This window comes from Canis aureus, chromosome 16 (assembly GCF_053574225.1).
Source record: "Canis aureus isolate CA01 chromosome 16, VMU_Caureus_v.1.0, whole genome shotgun sequence".
Taxonomy (NCBI): domain Eukaryota; kingdom Metazoa; phylum Chordata; class Mammalia; order Carnivora; family Canidae; genus Canis; species Canis aureus.
In genome coordinates, this window is record NC_135626.1 from 52,456,488 (window position 1) to 52,472,232 (window position 15,745).

General features: G+C 36.4%; 2 long non-coding RNA genes across 3 annotated transcripts in view; one reads left to right on the top strand and one right to left on the bottom strand.

The window, feature by feature from the left end:
• LOC144286924 (uncharacterized) overlaps window positions 1-15,745 on the bottom strand; it is a 1,061,786-nt gene that overhangs the window by 234,550 nt on the left and 811,491 nt on the right. The window lies entirely within an intron of this gene.
• LOC144286921 (uncharacterized) overlaps window positions 1-15,745 on the top strand; it is a 32,422-nt gene that overhangs the window by 15,377 nt on the left and 1,300 nt on the right. Inside the window, exons 3-4 of one of the 2 annotated variants that reach the window (XR_013354869.1) lie at window positions 11,563-11,702; window positions 14,356-14,465. This is a non-coding gene — a long non-coding RNA (uncharacterized LOC144286921). Of the gene's footprint in view, window positions 1-11,562; window positions 11,703-14,355; window positions 14,466-15,745 lie in introns of those variants that run through there. The other variant, XR_013354868.1, reaches the window with a different exon arrangement.

Here is a 15,745-nt window from a genome sequence, read left to right on the forward strand (position 1 = left end):
GATTTAATGTTGCTACATATATTGTTGGTGCTAATGGAAATGATCAAAATTAAACTTGGAAAATTAAAATTTGCTTCTTTTTTTCTTAGTGATTTCTCTAACTCAAAAGCATCAATATACACCTTTTTCTAATCTCTAGAAAATTATATTAGGGAAGTATGCCCTTTTAAAATTGATAGATACCATCTCCACATTATTTGTAGTTTATATAAAATTCAGATCCATGAAAGATTAGTAAGAAGAAAAATAAGAGAAAGTGTTTTGAATGTAGCCCAATAACAAAACAGTAATTCTATAATTACACAAACACCGAAATCACCAGTTCTAATTTCTCTACTTTCTCTTTCCACTATTAACCAACGTGATTTACTGAGTCTCCTGGTTTCACTTGTGCTCATGAAATTCCTCATGATTCTAAAAGCTGAATGGAAGTATGATGTAGAAAATGATTGCAAATAGAATTTTTGTGTACTAATTAAGAGTAATGTTGTGTGACAAAAATGCTCCTGGTGATCCTGGAAGGAAAGTGAGCCAAGTTTATTCATGAGAAAAGTGCTGTTTTCTCTGCTCAGAGAGAGAAACTGACTCTCTGTAAGTCAGGCTCCCCACCAAAAACAGACCCCTACATGGAGATGTATGTACAAAAGATTTCCTTGGGAGAAGTCTTAAGCCCATCACCTATAAGGAGCAAGGAGAGAAGGACTGAAGGAGAAGCAGATGCATCACGGGGTTTAGCCAATCCAGAGGGAAGTTCTGCAACTGGAATGGTCCTTTCAAGATGCCTCAAGTCAAGGCAAAGGAGTGAGACCTGATGCAGAGACAAATCACTGAACATAGACCATCCCCAAGGAGGAGACATAAATTCTCTTCAGCCAAGGACAATCCTAGAGAGGGACTCAGCTGTGTCAGCAGGAGATACTCCCAGCGTCTAGAGTGAGTGCCAGGAATGAGAGCTTGGATCTGGAAGTAGAGATGCTGAGGACCCTGTTCAGAGCACTGCGAGTACAATCTCATTAAACAATGAACCTCTTATCCTAGCTCTACTTCTTTTCATTATTAATATTCTATTTCAGTTTTTTTGAAGCTGAGGAGATCGTAATTGCTTCTTAGTCATTTACATTCTGTTTGGAAGTGAACAGTTTAGTTTCTCTACATGTTATTATTTCTAAAACTATTTTCTTATGGAGTATCATTCCTTAGCATGAGATGTTCAAGCCACTGAATGCATATAACAGATACAATATTAAGTGTTAGAGGAAATGTTTCACCTTTTGTGTTTTTCTTTTTTTTTTTTTTGATTTTATTTATTTATTCATGGGAGACACAAAGAGAGAGGTGGAGACACAGACAGAGGGAGAAGCAGGCTCCCCACAGGGAGCCCAATGTGGAACTCCATCCTAGGACCCCGGGATCATGACCTGAGCCAAAGGCAGACACTCAATCACTGAGCCCAGGTGCCCCTCACCTTTTATGTTTTTAAGAAATGAATTTGTTTGAGTATGATTTTTATTACAGTCAATCGTGAATGGCAAAAGTTGGAAAAGCCCTTTGAAGTTTCTTGATTAGGTAAATCCAAGCCATTTATATTCCAGTTAATTTACACAGTAACATCAGTGAGGTCATAAATAGTGGGTTGTATTTCACAGGAGCTAACCATCACCTTTAAAGTCCAGATGTCCCAAGGGTACGTCTTGTGAACTAGTTATGAAGCTTTCATGGTAACAGGATAGGGAACAAGTATTAATTGGATAGGAGATGGCATCCAACATGGATTACACTTTATATTCTCAGGGTTTTCAAGGTGAATGTCTTGCAGTTATATCCTAGTTTTTGAACTTGTTGAACAAGAGATAGAGATTTACCTTTTCAATGTGCCTGTGTTATAACCTATTTTATTAAGTGTGTGTGTGTGTGTGTGTGTTTATGTGTGTATTTGACAATTCTGGCTTCAGTTTTATCTCTCAGGAAAGCTAAAGTAGTGGATATAAACCTACACTTTTCTGTTACATAACAACATGTGATTTTCAAAGAGGGGAAAGTAACTATTTAGCCTAATGTGGTTAAAGAATTTCAGGGTTAGATAACAGCCACATTTTCTACTTCTCTTTCCTTGCACATTATATTCAATTTTAACCTCACTGCTTTCTAGATGAAGCATTTGAAACATAAAAAAATTACAGTTCTTGACACATAAAGGCTTAAAATAGTTATTAATGATACTCTTCCAAAGGTAATTTATTAATGTCATCATTGGCATCTTGGATCATCATAAATAGCCTAGAATCTGAATTTTGCCTGATACAGTATTTGTTCCCAGCTAAACTACTGGTCCTCATAATCTATGATGTTCATCATTATATATATATATATATATATATATATATATATATATATATAATGTATATATATACATAAATTTATTATATATATAAAATTCATAATTCTCTCTTTCTATATATATATATATATATATAATTTTTCTTGATTGGGAGAAAATTTTCATTTTTATCCCAAATATTCTGAATGCATAATAGAAACATTGTCAACATCTGGTGGAAAACTCCCACCAGAAATTAATTACATAGTGAAATATTGCATTTGACTGTTTCCAAGAATCCAAAACCTTCATCATACTGATAATAGGCAATTGGGCACTCAGGATATTGAGACAGAATAATTTCCTAGGCATTACACTAGGGAGGAAGACAGATTTCCAATGGGCCCAGAGCTGTTGGAAAGGAAACAAAGAATAAAATTTCCTAGTCTATCTCTTTTTCACTTCTAAAATGCTAAAAATCACAATTCTCTGTCACCCACACTATTTTATTTTGATTTAAAGTATATTATCTACATATTCTCTATATGTTTACTAATTGTCTCTCTAGTTATTTTAGAAGTTATTGAGCGAAGGCTATTTAAAATTCTCTATAAATACTGTTGGAACAATTGGATACCTATATGGAAAAAAAAGGAACTTTGAGCCATGCTTGTGCCATATACAAAAATAAACAGAAAGTGGATCATGGACCTAAATGTAAAATGTAAAGCTATAGCATTTCTTAAAGAATACTTAAGGGGAAAAATGGCTTGTTAAAATTGGCTGTGTAAAAATTCCTTAGACTCAACCCAGAAAGCATGAACCACAAAAATTGATAAATCATATTTTATCAAAATTAAAAATCTCTGTTCTTCATAAGACATTGTGAAGGGGATAGCATGACCATAGATTAGCAGAAGATTTTTGCAAATAATATATCTGATAAGAGACTTGTATATAAAGAATTTTTAGAACTTGAAAATTCAAAAGCAAACAATGGATTTTTTTTTAAGAATAAAGAATTTAGCAAGCAACTTACCAAAGAAGATACACAGATGAGGAATAGACACATGAAAATTGGCTCAACATTATTAGTCATTTAGAAAATGAATTTTAAAAACACAATGGAATATCACTTCCTACTAAATAGAATTGCTAAAATTCAAAGACAGACCATACGTAGTTTTGACAAAGATGTGGAATAATTGAAACTCTCATGTACTGCTGGTGGGAATGTAAACAGATAGAACCACTTTGGAAAAATCATTTGGCAGTTATCTAAACATTTAAAAATAAATCTACAGTATAACCCAGCCATTCTACTCCTTGGTATTTTAAGGGAAAGCATGTACCCATATAAAAACATGTACAGGAATGTTCACAGAAGGTTGATGCTCCTGTATGTGAAAGGATACCAGACTGACAAAAATGTATTTGTCCATCAACAGGAAAGTGGATAAAATAATTGTTTTCTATACATAATGTTCTATTATAATATATTGTTATAAAATAATATATACAATATAAATAATTATATTATTATTTCTATATTATATAATTACATACTATTATATCTTAACATTATATATATCATGGGCTATTAGTAATACAAAACAATGAGTTATTAATAAACATCACAAGATGGCTGAGTCTCAAAACAAATGTGCAGAGGAAAAGCAGAAAGACAAAGAATACAACTGTATGATTCCATCTCTGGAAAATTATAGGAAAATTCAAACTAAAATATAGGAACAGAAAAAAAAAGATTGGATACCTAGGGATGGGCGTGCAATAGAAAATGTAAAGAAGAACTGTAAAGGGGTACAGGAAAATTTGAGGGGCTAACACATATGCTCAGTGACTCTATTATGATAACTGATTTACAAGCATCTAAATAAAGCAAAATTTATCACATTGCAGACTTTAAATATGTGCAGACAATTATACCTCCATAAAGCTATAAAAAATTTGGAAAAGTAGTTGTCACTAGGGGAAAGGGAGCAGTCTATGATAGAGAAGAGCTTCTGGGATGTATCAACATTCTGTTTCTTGACTTAGGCATAAAAAACCCAGGTGTTTTTTTTATTACACTTCATTCAGCTGAATAAGACACTATTTTATGTTTATGCACTATTTGTTCATTGTATTTCATAATTCTAAAAGTTTAAAAAATAATATATACATTATATTTGGAAACTATAATTTCTTTAAAATAGGTAATTATCCCTAAGATTCATGAATTTTGTCATTATTCCTTAATAACAGCCTCAATAATTACTCATTACTTATAATTATTTCTTCATAATTGTATAATTCCTTAATAATGCCAACCTGGGCCTTAATAGTGGTATATACACACCCCTTTATGTGAATTTATAAATTATGTACAGTTTAGGTTTCTTTTGGAAATTGAAGCTGGTCTTTACTTTACATTCCTATGCAAACTGCTTTTAAAAGATAAACCAGAAAACTACAATTGAGTCATATCTCTTTGAGCCTCGTTGGTGGTCCATGCATCATGGAAATGTCTGTTAATTTTTCCGGTGGTACTGCTAGGTTTATGGCAACATTTGGAAGAGTGGCAACTGGGAATAGTGTACTATTTTATTTTATGTTATCTTTATGGCTTAACCATATTCTGTAGCCATTAGGTACAGTGACTCTCTCATCCCCTGGGGTACAATATTATATTTATTGTACGCATTTATCTTGTCTCTGGTGGTTCATTTTCTTTTCCATCCACGGTGAATTTCCTTTCTGCCTTCCACATTACATCTAGGAGTCCTTGCATTCAATTGCTCAAAAGACATTATTATCATGGAGTGAAGTCTATATGAAGTCTGGGAGGAAGTGTTTGTATCTATAAATGGCTTCAAGAAAATGTCCTCAGTAGTCAAGAAGAATGATGATCATGTGTCCAGAATTTAGAAGTGGGAAAAAACTTATAAAATATTAGTGTCCATAGAGCAAAATGAAAAACACATCCAAATGTTATGAAGGAAAAACATAATTTATTAAAAAAGGAAACATTTGAAGCAGTGACGGGGATTGCTTTCTCAGTGATGGTCCTGGTCTGTGGCACTAAAGAGTATCATTTTTCTTTTGAATAGGCCCTAGGTCTTATGGATACATGATTATTTCCATTTTGAAGATTTATGCCAAGGAGTCTTAATGCTAAACCTGAGACAACAGAGAGAATCAGGTTCAAAGTGAAGGTTTAGATTTTTGTACCGTGTATTTTGTACACACAGTAAGAGCATCAGCCATACTAAAGCACAACATATTGTGACCTAATAAGAAAGAACATACAAATCTGTATACAAGAGAAGAGTCTCTTATGGAACAGGTTCCTTTATACTGAGAACTAGCATGGACACTTCAAATGGTAATCTTTCCCATTTGCACCATTCATAAAGTCATAAACTCAGAAAGACATATTCAAATAAATTGTATGCTCTAGTGAACTTACTCTTCTCCTCCACTACCTTTCTTTTATGCATGTTTTTCATTTAACCATGATACAATCATCATTTGATTTCTCCTTTTCTGGACCACATTTAAAAAATAGTTAAATAGCATGTCTGCTTCAGGCCTTCAAATTACTTATCATTAAAAAAAAAAACCTATGTTAAGCAAAATGAATAGGTAAACGAACTTATGGTTTTTTGGCAACATAGGTTTCAAAGACACTTTTTGTTTACCCAATAAAATAATTTACCTCTTTTGTTTATGAACCCATTTCACTTCAAGTATTTCCAGGCATCTCCCTGCAATTAAGTTGCTTCTAATTTTTTCCAGCTGTGATCTTAGTTTGTGGGGGGCATTCAATAGGCTATACCAGTTCTAAGAATTACACTGTCACTTATGTGCAGAAGGCATGATACTATACATAGAAAACCCTACAGACTCAACCAAAAAATTAGAAGTTCCAAGTGAATTCAGTAAAGTTGGAGGATAAAAAGTTAATACTCAGAAATCAGTTATGTTTCTATACACTAATAACAAAGTAGCAGAGTGAGAAATTACTAAAACAATTCCATTCACAAATGCACCAAAAAGAATAAAATATCTAGGAACAGACTTCACCAAGGAGCTGAAATACTTACTCTTGAAATTATAAAACATTGATAAAAGAAATTGAAAGCAGCACAAATAGTAAGCTATCCCATGCTCGTGAAATGGAAGAATTAATATTGTTAAGTGTTCATACTGCCCAAAGCGATCTACAGGTTAGAAACAATCCCTATCAAAATGTCAATAGCATTTTTCACAGAATGAGAGCATATAATACTGAAACTTGTATGGAACCACAAAAGACCCCTATTAGCCAAAGCAATCTTGAGAAAGAAGAACAAAGCTGGAGTTATCACAATGCCAGATTTCAAGATACAGTATAAAACTATAGTAATCAAAACAGTATGGTAATAGAACAAAAAACAAACACTTGAATTAACTGCGTTACAATGGCAATATACCTGTCTATGAACATTTCAGAGCAATGTGAATTAAAGAGAGACAATTGTACTTTCATTCTTATTTGAATCATTAAAAGTCAAATAAAAAAAAAGACAAATCAGTTATGCTTGTTGAGGGTGACATCTGCCGCCAATTAACTTCTTATCGTTAAATTGAGGCAGGGGGGAATGTTGCTATTTCTTTGAGATAATCCTACAGGTATTTATAGTTGTTGGGCAATTCTCAATACTTTCATTTTTTAAGATCCACATAGTATATGCTATAAAATGCATTACATTATATTACTTTAGATACACATAGTTCTTCTTACTGAAGTTTGCTCACGTACAATGCAAGGTTAGATTTAAATGATCCCTTTGCCTCATTTTCTACATGAGAATTCAAGCACGCAGCATAATTTTTCATCAGGTTTATGCAAAGGTCAATACTATCCATTCAATTAATGGGTTAAATATTTCTATCCAAAAATAAATTTGCTAGAATAGTGCAGATCTTGTGTTTCATTTTGAAAATAATACAAGCAATTCCACTGTTTGGAAAATGTCTTCTGGAGAGCTCTCTCCATCCCACAATCATGATTTGTGAATGATACCACCAGTTTGGCAAAGTTTTCATCTCTTCTGGGGAGAGAGAGGTGGAAGAAAGCACAAATTGTTTCTAAATTACATTATTTTTATTGTTTTAATAAAATGAGACTGACCTTTCCTTCCATCAGCAGTTGAAGGTACCAGTGTGTAGGAAGGCATATCCATACATCTCTAGAGGAAATCCATCTGTAAGAAAATAATGTTTCATGACTTTATCTGCAAGGAGGCTCTAAATAGGGCATAGTCATAAAGGAGTCATCTGGGACAGTAGACCTACCTAATCTGTCAACTGTTAGAGCAAAACAAATGAGATACTGTTTCACACTAGCCAATATTTACTAAAGACCTACCTACATTGTTTTAAATCCTTGAAACATCAGAGGCAGGGTCAGTCCTAATGTCTTAATTTCATGGATGAACAAACAAAGAGTTCAGAGAGGTGATACAGTTGTTAAAAGACAGAGCTAGGCTTTGCTTCCAGGTTTGTCTGGCCCCACAGCACATCCTTTTTCCCATTATGTTAGTCTTATTACTTCTTACTTTGAAAGCAATATAAAGAAGCTATTTTAAGAGTAGGTGAAGAGGTCACTGGACCTCAGCCTTCCTGTATATGAAATTGCAAAGGAATAAACAGAAATAATAACAACCGAAAAATATACCTTTACAGCCAGCATCTCAAATAAGAAACATCCAAAGTGGGACCCAAAGCAACGACTTCAGCTTTCTCAGAGTTATTTCATGAATGTTCTTTTCATATTGAGCTGCTCTTAACTTTTGAAAGAAAGTAATTATAATCGTGATGGTGATGATGTTGAAACTTTACATTTCTAACCAACTCAGCATCATTGCATAAGAAATCTTATAATGTGGGATCCCTGGGTGGCGCAGCGGTTTGGCGCCTGCCTTTGGCCCAGGGCGCGATCCTGGAGACCCGGGATCGAATCCCACATCAGGCTCCCGGTGCATGGAGCCTGCTTCTCCCTCTGCCTATGTCTCTGTGCCCCTCTCTCTCTCTCTCTGTGACTATCATAAATAAATAAAAATTAAAAAAAAATCTTATAATGGTTGGAAGGAATGCTTGTCTACAAGTCTACTCCAATTACATAACAGTAGCACCAATGGGTACTGAGTGATAAATATACTGAAACATGAAATCAGTCCTTTGAATTTAGGTACAGTGCCATTTGTGCCAAATGAAGAACCAAAACATGAAACAATTTCATTTTTAACTTAAAATCATATCTTGTTGCAAAGCTGACATGGTTTTACGCTATCATGGTATCATTACATTATAAGCACAACTCCAGAAAATGATGAACAGTAGAGCAATCAAATCCATGAAATTGTTTATCTCTGAGAGATCGTGTCTCGACCCTCATCTAGCTTTTGTTTTAATGTCGGCATTTTTTTTAAAAGGATCTTAAGGTTCTTAAAGCCACGTTTTATCCTCTGCCAGATATCAGGACTGTTGTTATTTTATTCAGTTCTCTTCTCATAATTTCAGAAAAATCTGAAAATATAAAGGTTAATTAATTTCTGATGTCTTACAAATGATTGACACAGTCCAAGAGTTAAAGAAAACACATTTTTTTCCAAGTTTAAAGACCTGAGATGGGATTTCAGAATCAAACGTGCCTGCGGATTGCTTTTCAATGGTGGGCCTTGCTCTTAGATTGTCCTTTTTCCATTCACCATTCCAGGTTTTTTTTTTTCCAAAAATCTCCTGTGAGGTCCGAATAGTAGCCAGCATTCTGTCTTTGGTTGATGAGCCTGTACATTTCCTAATCCAACACTTCTCTTAAAAAAGGAATGTAGAAAGTATATTGCAATTAATAGTAATGGGGGTGTCCTACAATTTTCCAAACCCTGGAAACTTGCCTGCTATTCTTTCTTATTCCTTGGTTGAAAGCAAAACAATCAAAACCCAAGGAAGGAAAAGAGGCCCGGCTAGCAGAACTTGAAGCTGCTGCCAGATGCTTCCCAACCTTTATCCCTGGGTGTCATTTTGTTTTTACGCCATTTAGGTATACTTGTTCAAAGGCTTTTCAAAAGTGCGACAATCCTGCAAAACAAGAGTTACTACAGCCCAAGGGCACTTTCTCTTTCTTACTCAGCGAGGCTTGGTACACATCTGTTTCCATCCACAGTCACTTGTTTCAAGGCACCTGCGTTATGTCTCAAGGCTCTGTTTTGAGCTGCTCTCAGCGCCTGTATGTCCCTGCTTCCCCTGCTTCGGCAGTGTTTTCCTGTCCCTCTTCCTCTGTCTTTTCTAAGAATTTAGTTATTTATAGTCCTTGTTGCATACAACTTGGAAACTCAGAATGGGAGTAGAGCTGGCCAGCCGCTCATTTGTCTGTTCTGAAGCCCAAACAGGTTCATTCAACCACAGACTCCCTGGAGGGTCTTTGGGTTCTTGCCTTCTCAGTTTCAGGGGGGCTCCTTGCCCCCAGTGAATTTTTGGGAAAAGCATAGCAGCCTTCACTAATCTTGAATGTACTAGGCATCTAACAGGAATCTAATGCTGTGTGAGGACCTGAAGGTGATACCAGATTGTATTACATTGTCCTTACCCCAAGACTTTGTAGCAATTCAAAAAAGATAATTATTAAATAATAATTATAATAACAATAATAAAAGATGAAGAGAGGAAGAAGGAGGAGAAGGGGAATAAGTAGTAGTGGTAGTAGTAGTAGTAGTAGTAGTAGTAGTAGTAGTAGCAGCAGCAGCAGTAGTAGTAGTAGGATTCTAATCCTGGAGCAATTTTTAGGGGAAAAAAAAATATTCCCAAGTCTGGGATAATCAAGGAGGGCTTCATTCACCAGGTGAAACTCTAACAAGACATCAAAGAGAGGATAGAAAGAGTGGAACTTCCTTTTCCTTTCTTTTTCTTTCTTTCTTTCTTTCTTTTTCTTTCTTTCTTTCTTTCTTTCTTTCTTTCTTTCTTTCTTTCTTTCTTTCTTTCTTTCTTTCTTTCTTCTTTCAGATCTTATTTATTCATTCATGAAAAAATACAGAGAGAGAGGCAGAGACATAGGCAGAGAGAGAAGCAGGCTCCACTTAGGAAGCCGGATGTGGGACTTGATCCCAGGTGTCCAGGATCATGCCCTGGGCTGAAGGTGGTGCTAAACCACTGAGCCACTCAGGTAACCCAGGTTGGAATTTTCATAGGCGATAAAGAACAGAAATCATACTGATTCAACAACACTTTTATCCACTTTTTCCTCTATGTATCCAATCTGCTAACGTGTATTTAGTACACGCAACATGCCAGATATTTTTGTTAAGGCCTCACAAGGACAAAAAGATGAGCAACCAAAGTCCCCACCCTAGCAAACAAGGATAAAATGTATTGAGGATGCAGCAAAACAGTGGTAACAAAGGTGATATCTGCTTGAGTCAAGAAAGTGCAAAGGTTTCTGGGAGCACAGTGAAAAGAGTGGAAAAATAGCAAAGTACTCCCAGAGAAGTTAATAGTGAACATTTGAAATGAGAGGGACTAACATGACTAAAACTTTATTTTAAATATAAATTAAAGAACCAAAGCCAGAGTGCAAGACTCAAGAAGAGCCAAAGATAAGGAGAAAATCTTCCAAAATTTTATTCTGGAGTCAGTAATAATATTGATGAATGTGGAAGATGCCTCATAAAGTCAGATATTCAGAGATTTAACATTAGAAGGTAATTTAAATAAATATATTCCTGTCCAGGGGTGTCTGTGTGGCTCAGTGGGTGAAGCATCTGCCTTTGGCTTGGGTCATGATCCTGGGGTCTTGGGATCAAGCCCCACATCAGCTTCTCCCTCTTCCTCTGCCTGCCACTCCCTCAGCTTGTGCTTCTCTCCCTTTCTCTCTGCCAAATAAATAAATAAAAATCTCTAAAAAAATATATTCCCATCTGTTCTTATTAGTAGAAGGGCCTTAAGCCATAGCTCCCCCTCAAAATTCAATAGATCAAGTGCACAATCAAAGTGCACTTAGGTTTATCAGCTGATTAAATCCTCCTGACAGGACAACGATTATGATGATGATGACAATCCCCTTTTTACCAAAGAGGAAACTGAGGCAGAGGATGATGAGCAGCTTTTTTAAAGGCTCACAGCTTCTAAGTTTGCGAGTTGGGCCTAGAACGTGGGATCCTGGATCTGGTTCTTGAATTCTAAACTGTCCTGCTACCATTCCTCAGGCTTGAACCCAGAGAAGGAGGAGGAGGAGGAAGAGGAGAAGAAGAAAGAGGAAGAGGCAAGAAGACATAGTGTTGATTCACAAACTGGCCCCACACACGGAGAGCCAGGAGAGATGGGAAACACAGACAGGCCACTCCAGGTGGGCAGGTGGTGGGTTCAAGAAGCAAAGGGGAGTTAACTTATGAGACTTGTCTCTGGTGCTGCCAAAGGAGTAGATCTCCACACCCAACACCATAATCTTCAGTGTTTCTACAAAGGCCTTAAAGAGGCTCCATCATGTATACCATCTTTTTCAAGGCTGTGTCCTTGGAACAGGTTCCCACTGTCATCCCAGAGGGTGGAATATACATTGTACATTTCAAGGACAGGGAGGGGTGAGGAACCTCCAGTGGCCCAAGCCCAGCTCCTGGGTCACATGTGGTCATGTCCTCTCCATGACCTCCTTCAACACTCCTGGTGACTGGCTCCTAGAATCTCTTATGCAGCATCCCATTTCCACAATGTGCCCTGAGCAATCAGCAAGCAGTTTTGTCAGCATGGAGGTGGCTCATTTGGTGGCCGTCTGGCTGCATTGCGGCAGACGCCACAGTAACATTAGAGACACATGCAAAAGAAAACACGGCTTACGAGAATGATTCTCGTAATGATTCAAAATAAGTACCAATTTTTTTTCCTCCAAGAGCTCCATAATCCAAACCACTGATTTATTAAGCCCCCTAGGCTGGGGGTCAGATCCCTCAGGGCATTCACTCGCAACCTCATGTGATTTACTAAAGATGATACAGTAGTGAACTTATCAGGTATGAATATACACCATTGGATACTGGCACAGGTAACTTTTTGAGAAGCAATAATGTCCAAGGCTCTTCTATTTTGAAGGACAACTTTTCCCATTAGAGATATTTCAGAGTTCAGTAAGGACAGACTTTGTCAACTATTATTTAAGACTTGTTGGGTGAATTTGGTAATGGCTTCTATGTGTGCTATAATGTCCACCAAGTCAATGGAAGGAATAAAGACAGCAGCAACCTTAGCAGAAGAAAAGAGAATATGCCCATCTAGTCTCAAGGAGAGGGTGGTTGGCAACTCTAGGAACTTGACTGGGTTGTAAATACCATACATGTTGCATGTTGGCTGCAGGAAGCAGCAATGTCAGATGTGAGGAGATGGACTTGGAGCCAGATATTCAGTCCAGAACCCTTCTACCTTCTCTTCTCTTTCAATGGTGCATGTTCTATTCCTGATATAGTGCATTTCAATAGGTCCAGCTTGTGGCAGGACAATGGGGTCCCAGTGGAGATTGAGTAGTTCCCTCTCATCTAGAGGTACAAAGTAACTCACCATTCCCAGTGGGAAGTCTCAATGCAAATTCCAGGACACAATGCCTTTCGCAGGTATGATGGGACTTGGTGTTCTCGGCAGCATGCATATTGATCCATGGTGAGGAGGAATCAGTGGTGGTTTCTTGCAACTTCCATACATTCTTAGTATTGAGTATATTAGCAGGGGTCCCCATTCTGGAATACGGGGCAGATATCTTACTCTTGTAGCAGACATAGAAAAATAGAAGAGGGGCACCTGGGTGGCTCAGTCATTTAAGTGTCTGCCTTTGGCTCAGATCATGATCCTGGGGTCCTGGGATAGAGCCTTGCATCAGGCTCCCTGCTCAGCAGGGAGTCTGTTTTTCCCTTTCCCTTTGCCTCTCCCCACCCCCCACTTGTGTTTTTTTCTCTCTCTCTCAAATGAATGGGTGAAAAAAATCTTAAAAAAAAAAGAAAAATAGATGGTATTTAAGTCTAGCTGTGCATTAGGAAGGCATTCCCTTCCCTTTTGCATTTTCCCTAGAGACGTGAAATTGAGATTTGCATGGCTTCCAAATATAACCTCTGTTAGACTACTATTTTCTTGAAGGACTAGAATTTCTGAGTCCCAACTATGAGTAAGAAGTTCAATTTTGTATGATTTATATGTCTTGGAATGGACTGCTTATAAAATAACTTCTAATCTTCGAGACATACGGAGCCTCCATGAGTGACAACTGTCAAAGTACAAATGTTTTCCAAAACTCAGAACTGTGACTTACATTCAGTAAACACATATCAAATATTTTATTCAACTTATTAATTAATGAGGAATCCAGTAAGATGTTACAAGTAGTTCCAATGAGAATTTGACCCACAGAAATGTATATTCTCAAATAAACAAAAATAATTTACATTGCAGCGAACAGGAAACATTTACATTCAAAGTTCAAAGTTGTGATATAGCCAAATTCAATGGCAAATCAGTGAAAACTACTCACCTATTTCCAAGGCCTGGGTGGTTTTCCCTGACATGGAAATTCTTAACAATTAAAGTAGAGGAAGAAATCATAGGAAGAAACAAAATGAAAACAAAAAACATGGCTATACAACAGCTATACAATGTTGTAGGGCAGGAAAATAAATATAATGAAAAAGTTTTATTTAAAATATTGGCTTTAAACTATTGTGTTCTGCAAATTTTTTTTGAAGATGCTATTTATTTATTCATGAGAGACACACAGAGAGAGAAGCAGAGACATAGGCAGAAGGGGGAGTGGGCTCCCTGTGAGGAGCCCAATGCAGGACTCGATCCCAGGACCTGAGCTAGAGGCAGATGCTCAACCACTGAGCCACCCAGATGCCCCATGGTCTGCAATATTAAGTTGTTATTGCTGTTGTTATTTTTTAAATCTGAGAGTCTTCTTCACCTAAGGAATGGGTAGCATCCTGTTCTGATTTATCTTTTTCTTCCTTCTTGCTCAAACCCAGACTAGACATTCTCAAGATGTAAAGCTTCTCCCCCAGGCAGGTCCAAATAAAGAGGTTAGAATGGCTGTGAAAAGCTTCTGTTGTAGTTGGTGTTAAAAAAGAAAAAAGAAAAGAAAAGAAAAAAAGAAAAAGAAAAGAAAAGAAAAAAGAAAAGAAAGAAAAGGAAAAAAAGAAAAGAAAAGGAAAGGAAAAGAAAAGAAAGAAAAGAAAAGAAAAAAGAAAGAAAAGAAAAGAAAAAAAGAAAAGAAAAGAAAAGAAAAGAAAAGAAAAGAAAAGAAAAGAAAAGAAAAAGAAAAGACATCTAGAAATTTCAAGGAAATTCAGCTGCCTAAGTTCTTTAAGCATAGTGGAAAGCTTGGTTTCTGGTCATCAGAGTACAATGAAAATCCAAGTGACCAAGAGAATTGCTGAGACTCTCGGCCATTTGAACATGTGTAAACCTTCAATTTACTGAAAAGGACTCCAATCATGCATCTGAAGACCTCACTTTATACATTGTCAAAATGTCAGAATGATTTCAGATGAAAGATTTCTATTTTCCTCCTAGTGTATATAAAACAAAATTAAAGACTTTTTGTCCCCTTTCTCATTTCAACCCGATAAGGTTTAAGGCTTGGAAAGCAATTACATTTATGCTTTGCCATGTTTGGCTGAAAGTTTAAACTTGAAATAGAGTTGAGATTGATAGCACTTATAGTCTGCCACAGTGTAATTGTTATCCAGGTTCTGGAAGCCAAACACAATCTGAGAATGGCACTTGTATCGTGTTTTTTAAAAGCTTGATTCTGTTTCCTCTCATTCACACGAGTCCTGTGCATAAACCCATCTAGAAAGTTTATCAACAACATTTAATGTATAATTCACAGCTTATCCTTCCTTTTAACTGCTTGGGTGGTTAAAAGTAAGGTTGATTTGTTTCTTTCTACATTAGAAATGTACCTTTCAAAGAGGATTTTGTCTCAAAAAAAAAAAAAAGGATTTTGTCTCATTTGACATGGTGATGTATGCAGCTTATTTTGTTTGGAATTAGCAGCTTTTCTCCAGTGGACTAAGATGACCTTTATCTTGCCATTCAGAAGAGATTATTAAATGAAGCCAACATTGGCTGGCTAAAATTCCACAAAATCATGAAATAAAGGTATACCACCTAAAGTCATGGGATAATCACCAAGATATTTTTAAAAAGAGAAAAAGAAAAAGAATCTTTCACTGTGGTTGCTTCTACAGAGGATGAGAGACTGAAGCAAATGGTCAGGAAGGAGGTGAGAGAGAAGGGAGACATCCTTCGTTTTTTGCAAGCCCTCACTTGGATACAGATTGCTTCTATACAACACTAGTAAAAATGAGGTGAATAATAGCTACATAAAAATAAAGATCATGGCACTTCTAT